We start from the raw sequence: 10,000 nt of genomic DNA on the forward strand, positions 1-10,000 counted from the left end.
TTCCAGACAGGGGAGCGTGTCAGTGCGCGCATCCGATTTCAGTTCCAGAGCGATTCGCGCGATGAGTCCTTGATACTTAGTCGTTTTTGGCAAAATTTCTGACTTTTTGAAAATTTCACAATTTTGTGAAAACTTCCACAAAATGAGGTTCTAGTATGTTAGAGGGCATCCCAGGAAGGCTCCAAAAGTGTGGGTAAAATATATATCCCACAGGGGGAAAATTGAAAAAAAGTTGAAAAAAAAAATTTTTGGGGACTTAGAAAATTTTCACACATGTGTCAGACTTCCAGAGAGGGGAGCATGTCAGTGCGCGCATCCGATTTCAGTTCCAGAGCGATTCGCGCGATGAGTCCTTGATACTTAGTCGTTTTTGCAAAATTTCTGACTTTTTTGAAAATTTCACAATTTTGTGAAAACTTCCACAAAATGAGGTTCTAGTATGTTAGAGGGCATCCCAGGAGGGCTCCAAAAGTGTGGGTAAAATATATATCCCACAGGGGGAAAATTGAAAAAAAGTTGAAAAAAAAAATTTTTGGGGACTTAGAAAATTTTTCAACTTTTGTCAGACTTCCAGACAGGGGAGCGTGTCAGTGCGCGCATCCGATTTCAGTTCCAGAGCGATTCGCGCGATGAGTCCTTGATACTTAGTCGTTTTTGGCAAAATTTCTGACTTTTTGAAAATTTCACAATTTTGTGAAAACTTCCACAAAATGAGGTTCTAGTATGTTAGAGGGCATCCCAGGAGGGCTCCAAAAGTGTGGGTAAAATATATATCCCACAGGGGGAAAATTGAAAAAAAGTTGAAAAAAAAAATTTTTGGGGACTTAGAAAATTTTCACACATGTGTCAGACTTCCAGACAGGGGAGCGTGTCAGTGCGCGCATCCGATTTCAGTTCCAGAGCGATTCGCGCGATGAGTCCTTGATACTTAGTCGTTTTTGGCAAAATTTCTGACTTTTTGAAAATTTCACAATTTTGTGAAAACTTCCACAAAATGAGGTTCTAGTATGTTAGAGGGCATCCCAGGAGGGCTCCAAAAGTGTGGGTAAAATATATATCCCACAGGGGGAAAATTGAAAAAAAGTTGAAAAAAAAAATTTTTGGGGACTTAGAAAATTTTCACACATGTGTCAGACTTCCAGAGAGGGGAGCATGTCAGTGCGCGCATCCGATTTCAGTTCCAGAGCGATTCGCGCGATGAGTCCTTGATACTTAGTCGTTTTTGCAAAATTTCTGACTTTTTTGAAAATTTCACAATTTTGTGAAAACTTCCACAAAATGAGGTTCTAGTATGTTAGAGGGCATCCCAGGAGGGCTCCAAAAGTGTGGGTAAAATATATATCCCACAGGGGGAAAATTGAAAAAAAGTTGAAAAAAAAAATTTTTGGGGACTTAGAAAATTTTTCAACTTTTGTCAGACTTCCAGACAGGGGAGCGTGTCAGTGCGCGCATCCGATTTCAGTTCCAGAGCGATTCGCGCGATGAGTCCTTGATACTTAGTCGTTTTTGGCAAAATTTCTGACTTTTTGAAAATTTCACAATTTTGTGAAAACTTCCACAAAATGAGGTTCTAGTATGTTAGAGGGCATCCCAGGAGGGCTCCAAAAGTGTGGGTAAAATATATATCCCACAGGGGGAAAATTGAAAAAAAGTTGAAAAAAAAAATTTTTGGGGACTTAGAAAATTTTTCAACTTTTGTCAGACTTCCAGACAGGGGAGCGTGTCAGTGCGCGCATCCGATTTCAGTTCCAGAGCGATTCGCGCGATGAGTCCTTGATACTTAGTCGTTTTTGCAAAATTTCTGACTTTTTGGAAAATTTCACAATTTTGTGAAAACTTCCACAAAATGAGGTTCTAGTATGTTAGAGGGCATCCCAGGAGGGCTCCAAAAGTGTGGGTAAAATATATATCCCACAGGGGGAAAATTGAAAAAAAGTTGAAAAAAAAAATTTTTGGGGACTTAGAAAATTTTTCAACTTTTGTCAGACTTCCAGACAGGGGAGCGTGTCAGTGCGCGCATCCGATTTCAGTTCCAGAGCGATTCGCGCGATGAGTCCTTGATACTTAGTCGTTTTTGGCAAAATTTCTGACTTTTTGAAAATTTCACAATTTTGTGAAAACTTCCACAAAATGAGGTTCTAGTATGTTAGAGGGCATCCCAGGAGGGCTCCAAAAGTGTGGGTAAAATATATATCCCACAGGGGGAAAATTGAAAAAAAGTTGAAAAAAAAAATTTTTGGGGACTTAGAAAATTTTTCAACTTTTGTCAGACTTCCAGACAGGGGAGCGTGTCAGTGCGCGCATCCGATTTCAGTTCCAGAGCGATTCGCGCGATGAGTCCTTGATACTTAGTCGTTTTTGCAAAATTTCTGACTTTTTGGAAAATTTCACAATTTTGTGAAAACTTCCACAAAATGAGGTTCTAGTATGTTAGAGGGCATCCCAGGAGGGCTCCAAAAGTGTGGGTAAAATATATATCCCACAGGGGGAAAATTGAAAAAAAGTTGAAAAAAAAAATTTTTGGGGACTTAGAAAATTTTTCAACTTTTGTCAGACTTCCAGACAGGGGAGCGTGTCAGTGCGCGCATCCGATTTCAGTTCCAGAGCGATTCGCGCGATGAGTCCTTGATACTTAGTCGTTTTTGCAAAATTTCTGACTTTTTGGAAAATTTCACAATTTTGTGAAAACTTCCACAAAATGAGGTTCTAGTATGTTAGAGGGCATCCCAGGAGGGCTCCAAAAGTGTGGGTAAAATATATATCCCACAGGGGGAAAATTGAAAAAAAGTTGAAAAAAAAAATTTTTGGGGACTTAGAAAATTTTTCAACTTTTGTCAGACTTCCAGACAGGGGAGCGTGTCAGTGCGCGCATCCGATTTCAGTTCCAGAGCGATTCGCGCGATGAGTCCTTGATACTTAGTCGTTTTTGGCAAAATTTCTGACTTTTTGAAAATTTCACAATTTTGTGAAAACTTCCACAAAATGAGGTTCTAGTATGTTAGAGGGCATCCCAGGAGGGCTCCAAAAGTGTGGGTAAAATATATATCCCACAGGGGGAAAATTGAAAAAAAGTTGAAAAAAAAAATTTTTGGGGACTTAGAAAATTTTCACACATGTGTCAGACTTCCAGAGAGGGGAGCATGTCAGTGCGCGCATCCGATTTCAGTTCCAGAGCGATTCGCGCGATGAGTCCTTGATACTTAGTCGTTTTTGCAAAATTTCTGACTTTTTGGAAAATTTCACAATTTTGTGAAAACTTCCACAAAATGAGGTTCTAGTATGTTAGAGGGCATCCCAGGAGGGCTCCAAAAGTGTGGGTAAAATATATATCCCACAGGGGGAAAATTGAAAAAAAGTTGAAAAAAAAAATTTTTGGGGACTTAGAAAATTTTTCAACTTTTGTCAGACTTCCAGACAGGGGAGCGTGTCAGTGCGCGCATCCGATTTCAGTTCCAGAGCGATTCGCGCGATGAGTCCTTGATACTTAGTCGTTTTTGGCAAAATTTCTGACTTTTTGAAAATTTCACAATTTTGTGAAAACTTCCACAAAATGAGGTTCTAGTATGTTAGAGGGCATCCCAGGAGGGCTCCAAAAGTGTGGGTAAAATATATATCCCACAGGGGGAAAATTGAAAAAAAGTTGAAAAAAAAAATTTTTGGGGACTTAGAAAATTTTCACACATGTGTCAGACTTCCAGACAGGGGAGCGTGTCAGTGCGCGCATCCGATTTCAGTTCCAGAGCGATTCGCGCGATGAGTCCTTGATACTTAGTCGTTTTTGGCAAAATTTCTGACTTTTTGGAAAATTTCACAATTTTGTGAAAACTTCCACAAAATGAGGTTCTAGTATGTTAGAGGGCATCCCAGGAGGGCTCCAAAAGTGTGGGTAAAATATATATCCCACAGGGGGAAAATTGAAAAAAAGTTGAAAAAAAAAATTTTTGGGGACTTAGAAAATTTTTCAACTTTTGTCAGACTTCCAGACAGGGGAGCGTGTCAGTGCGCGCATCCGATTTCAGTTCCAGAGCGATTCGCGCGATGAGTCCTTGATACTTAGTCGTTTTTGCAAAATTTCTGACTTTTTGGAAAATTTCACAATTTTGTGAAAACTTCCACAAAATGAGGTTCTAGTATGTTAGAGGGCATCCCAGGAGGGCTCCAAAAGTGTGGGTAAAATATATATCCCACAGGGGGAAAATTGAAAAAAAGTTGAAAAAAAAAATTTTTGGGGACTTAGAAAATTTTTCAACTTTTGTCAGACTTCCAGACAGGGGAGCGTGTCAGTGCGCGCATCCGATTTCAGTTCCAGAGCGATTCGCGCGATGAGTCCTTGATACTTAGTCGTTTTTGCAAAATTTCTGACTTTTTGGAAAATTTCACAATTTTGTGAAAACTTCCACAAAATGAGGTTCTAGTATGTTAGAGGGCATCCCAGGAGGGCTCCAAAAGTGTGGGTAAAATATATATCCCACAGGGGGAAAATTGAAAAAAAGTTGAAAAAAAAAATTTTTGGGGACTTAGAAAATTTTTCAACTTTTGTCAGACTTCCAGACAGGGGAGCGTGTCAGTGCGCGCATCCGATTTCAGTTCCAGAGCGATTCGCGCGATGAGTCCTTGATACTTAGTCGTTTTTGCAAAATTTCTGACTTTTTGGAAAATTTCACAATTTTGTGAAAACTTCCACAAAATGAGGTTCTAGTATGTTAGAGGGCATCCCAGGAGGGCTCCAAAAGTGTGGGTAAAATATATATCCCACAGGGGGAAAATTGAAAAAAAGTTGAAAAAAAAAATTTTTGGGGACTTAGAAAATTTTTCAACTTTTGTCAGACTTCCAGACAGGGGAGCGTGTCAGTGCGCGCATCCGATTTCAGTTCCAGAGCGATTCGCGCGATGAGTCCTTGATACTTAGTCGTTTTTGGCAAAATTTCTGACTTTTTGAAAATTTCACAATTTTGTGAAAACTTCCACAAAATGAGGTTCTAGTATGTTAGAGGGCATCCCAGGAGGGCTCCAAAAGTGTGGGTAAAATATATATCCCACAGGGGGAAAATTGAAAAAAAGTTGAAAAAAAAAATTTTTGGGGACTTAGAAAATTTTCACACATGTGTCAGACTTCCAGACAGGGGAGCGTGTCAGTGCGCGCATCCGATTTCAGTTCCAGAGCGATTCGCGCGATGAGTCCTTGATACTTAGTCGTTTTTGGCAAAATTTCTGACTTTTTGAAAATTTCACAATTTTGTGAAAACTTCCACAAAATGAGGTTCTAGTATGTTAGAGGGCATCCCAGGAGGGCTCCAAAAGTGTGGGTAAAATATATATCCCACAGGGGGAAAATTGAAAAAAAGTTGAAAAAAAAAATTTTTGGGGACTTAGAAAATTTTCACACATGTGTCAGACTTCCAGAGAGGGGAGCATGTCAGTGCGCGCATCCGATTTCAGTTCCAGAGCGATTCGCGCGATGAGTCCTTGATACTTAGTCGTTTTTGCAAAATTTCTGACTTTTTTGAAAATTTCACAATTTTGTGAAAACTTCCACAAAATGAGGTTCTAGTATGTTAGAGGGCATCCCAGGAGGGCTCCAAAAGTGTGGGTAAAATATATATCCCACAGGGGGAAAATTGAAAAAAAGTTGAAAAAAAAAATTTTTGGGGACTTAGAAAATTTTTCAACTTTTGTCAGACTTCCAGACAGGGGAGCGTGTCAGTGCGCGCATCCGATTTCAGTTCCAGAGCGATTCGCGCGATGAGTCCTTGATACTTAGTCGTTTTTGCAAAATTTCTGACTTTTTTGAAAATTTCACAATTTTGTGAAAACTTCCACAAAATGAGGTTCTAGTATGTTAGAGGGCATCCCAGGAGGGCTCCAAAAGTGTGGGTAAAATATATATCCCACAGGGGGAAAATTGAAAAAAAGTTGAAAAAAAAAATTTTTGGGGACTTAGAAAATTTTTCAACTTTTGTCAGACTTCCAGACAGGGGAGCGTGTCAGTGCGCGCATCCGATTTCAGTTCCAGAGCGATTCGCGCGATGAGTCCTTGATACTTAGTCGTTTTTGGCAAAATTTCTGACTTTTTGAAAATTTCACAATTTTGTGAAAACTTCCACAAAATGAGGTTCTAGTATGTTAGAGGGCATCCCAGGAGGGCTCCAAAAGTGTGGGTAAAATATATATCCCACAGGGGGAAAATTGAAAAAAAGTTGAAAAAAAAAATTTTTGGGGACTTAGAAAATTTTCACACATGTGTCAGACTTCCAGACAGGGGAGCGTGTCAGTGCGCGCATCCGATTTCAGTTCCAGAGCGATTCGCGCGATGAGTCCTTGATACTTAGTCGTTTTTGGCAAAATTTCTGACTTTTTGAAAATTTCACAATTTTGTGAAAACTTCCACAAAATGAGGTTCTAGTATGTTAGAGGGCATCCCAGGAAGGCTCCAAAAGTGTGGGTAAAATATATATCCCACAGGGGGAAAATTGAAAAAAAGTTGAAAAAAAAAATTTTTGGGGACTTAGAAAATTTTCACACATGTGTCAGACTTCCAGAGAGGGGAGCATGTCAGTGCGCGCATCCGATTTCAGTTCCAGAGCGATTCGCGCGATGAGTCCTTGATACTTAGTCGTTTTTGCAAAATTTCTGACTTTTTTGAAAATTTCACAATTTTGTGAAAACTTCCACAAAATGAGGTTCTAGTATGTTAGAGGGCATCCCAGGAGGGCTCCAAAAGTGTGGGTAAAATATATATCCCACAGGGGGAAAATTGAAAAAAAGTTGAAAAAAAAAATTTTTGGGGACTTAGAAAATTTTTCAACTTTTGTCAGACTTCCAGACAGGGGAGCGTGTCAGTGCGCGCATCCGATTTCAGTTCCAGAGCGATTCGCGCGATGAGTCCTTGATACTTAGTCGTTTTTGGCAAAATTTCTGACTTTTTGAAAATTTCACAATTTTGTGAAAACTTCCACAAAATGAGGTTCTAGTATGTTAGAGGGCATCCCAGGAGGGCTCCAAAAGTGTGGGTAAAATATATATCCCACAGGGGGAAAATTGAAAAAAAGTTGAAAAAAAAAATTTTTGGGGACTTAGAAAATTTTCACACATGTGTCAGACTTCCAGACAGGGGAGCGTGTCAGTGCGCGCATCCGATTTCAGTTCCAGAGCGATTCGCGCGATGAGTCCTTGATACTTAGTCGTTTTTGGCAAAATTTCTGACTTTTTGAAAATTTCACAATTTTGTGAAAACTTCCACAAAATGAGGTTCTAGTATGTTAGAGGGCATCCCAGGAGGGCTCCAAAAGTGTGGGTAAAATATATATCCCACAGGGGGAAAATTGAAAAAAAGTTGAAAAAAAAAATTTTTGGGGACTTAGAAAATTTTTCAACTTTTGTCAGACTTCCAGACAGGGGAGCGTGTCAGTGCGCGCATCCGATTTCAGTTCCAGAGCGATTCGCGCGATGAGTCCTTGATACTTAGTCGTTTTTGCAAAATTTCTGACTTTTTGGAAAATTTCACAATTTTGTGAAAACTTCCACAAAATGAGGTTCTAGTATGTTAGAGGGCATCCCAGGAGGGCTCCAAAAGTGTGGGTAAAATATATATCCCACAGGGGGAAAATTGAAAAAAAGTTGAAAAAAAAAATTTTTGGGGACTTAGAAAATTTTTCAACTTTTGTCAGACTTCCAGACAGGGGAGCGTGTCAGTGCGCGCATCCGATTTCAGTTCCAGAGCGATTCGCGCGATGAGTCCTTGATACTTAGTCGTTTTTGGCAAAATTTCTGACTTTTTGAAAATTTCACAATTTTGTGAAAACTTCCACAAAATGAGGTTCTAGTATGTTAGAGGGCATCCCAGGAGGGCTCCAAAAGTGTGGGTAAAATATATATCCCACAGGGGGAAAATTGAAAAAAAGTTGAAAAAAAAAATTTTTGGGGACTTAGAAAATTTTCACACATGTGTCAGACTTCCAGACAGGGGAGCGTGTCAGTGCGCGCATCCGATTTCAGTTCCAGAGCGATTCGCGCGATGAGTCCTTGATACTTAGTCGTTTTTGGCAAAATTTCTGACTTTTTGAAAATTTCACAATTTTGTGAAAACTTCCACAAAATGAGGTTCTAGTATGTTAGAGGGCATCCCAGGAGGGCTCCAAAAGTGTGGGTAAAATATATATCCCACAGGGGGAAAATTGAAAAAAAGTTGAAAAAAAAAATTTTTGGGGACTTAGAAAATTTTCACACATGTGTCAGACTTCCAGAGAGGGGAGCATGTCAGTGCGCGCATCCGATTTCAGTTCCAGAGCGATTCGCGCGATGAGTCCTTGATACTTAGTCGTTTTTGCAAAATTTCTGACTTTTTGGAAAATTTCACAATTTTGTGAAAACTTCCACAAAATGAGGTTCTAGTATGTTAGAGGGCATCCCAGGAGGGCTCCAAAAGTGTGGGTAAAATATATATCCCACAGGGGGAAAATTGAAAAAAAGTTGAAAAAAAAAATTTTTGGGGACTTAGAAAATTTTCACACATGTGTCAGACTTCCAGAGAGGGGAGCATGTCAGTGCGCGCATCCGATTTCAGTTCCAGAGCGATTCGCGCGATGAGTCCTTGATACTTAGTCGTTTTTGCAAAATTTCTGACTTTTTGGAAAATTTCACAATTTTGTGAAAACTTCCACAAAATGAGGTTCTAGTATGTTAGAGGGCATCCCAGGAGGGCTCCAAAAGTGTGGGTAAAATATATATCCCACAGGGGGAAAATTGAAAAAAAGTTGAAAAAAAAAATTTTTGGGGACTTAGAAAATTTTTCAACTTTTGTCAGACTTCCAGACAGGGGAGCGTGTCAGTGCGCGCATCCGATTTCAGTTCCAGAGCGATTCGCGCGATGAGTCCTTGATACTTAGTCGTTTTTGGCAAAATTTCTGACTTTTTGAAAATTTCACAATTTTGTGAAAACTTCCACAAAATGAGGTTCTAGTATGTTAGAGGGCATCCCAGGAGGGCTCCAAAAGTGTGGGTAAAATATATATCCCACAGGGGGAAAATTGAAAAAAAGTTGAAAAAAAAAATTTTTGGGGACTTAGAAAATTTTCACACATGTGTCAGACTTCCAGAGAGGGGAGCATGTCAGTGCGCGCATCCGATTTCAGTTCCAGAGCGATTCGCGCGATGAGTCCTTGATACTTAGTCGTTTTTGCAAAATTTCTGACTTTTTGGAAAATTTCACAATTTTGTGAAAACTTCCACAAAATGAGGTTCTAGTATGTTAGAGGGCATCCCAGGAGGGCTCCAAAAGTGTGGGTAAAATATATATCCCACAGGGGGAAAATTGAAAAAAAGTTGAAAAAAAAAATTTTTGGGGACTTAGAAAATTTTTCAACTTTTGTCAGACTTCCAGACAGGGGAGCGTGTCAGTGCGCGCATCCGATTTCAGTTCCAGAGCGATTCGCGCGATGAGTCCTTGATACTTAGTCGTTTTTGGCAAAATTTCTGACTTTTTGAAAATTTCACAATTTTGTGAAAACTTCCACAAAATGAGGTTCTAGTATGTTAGAGGGCATCCCAGGAGGGCTCCAAAAGTGTGGGTAAAATATATATCCCACAGGGGGAAAATTGAAAAAAAGTTGAAAAAAAAAATTTTTGGGGACTTAGAAAATTTTCACACATGTGTCAGACTTCCAGAGAGGGGAGCATGTCAGTGCGCGCATCCGATTTCAGTTCCAGAGCGATTCGCGCGATGAGTCCTTGATACTTAGTCGTTTTTGCAAAATTTCTGACTTTTTTGAAAATTTCACAATTTTGTGAAAACTTCCACAAAATGAGGTTCTAGTATGTTAGAGGGCATCCCAGGAGGGCTCCAAAAGTGTGGGTAAAATATATATCCCACAGGGGGAAAATTGAAAAAAAGTTGAAAAAAAAAATTTTTGGGGACTTAGAAAATTTTTCAACTTGTGTCAGACTTCCAGAGAGGGGAGCATGTCAGTGCGCGCATCCGATTTCAGTTCCAGAGCGATTCGCG

Source organism: Phyllobates terribilis, unplaced genomic scaffold, assembly GCF_046119375.1.
Source record: "Phyllobates terribilis strain yellow unplaced genomic scaffold, ASM4611937v1 Scaffold_3687__1_contigs__length_72639, whole genome shotgun sequence".
NCBI lineage: Eukaryota > Metazoa > Chordata > Amphibia > Anura > Dendrobatidae > Phyllobates > Phyllobates terribilis.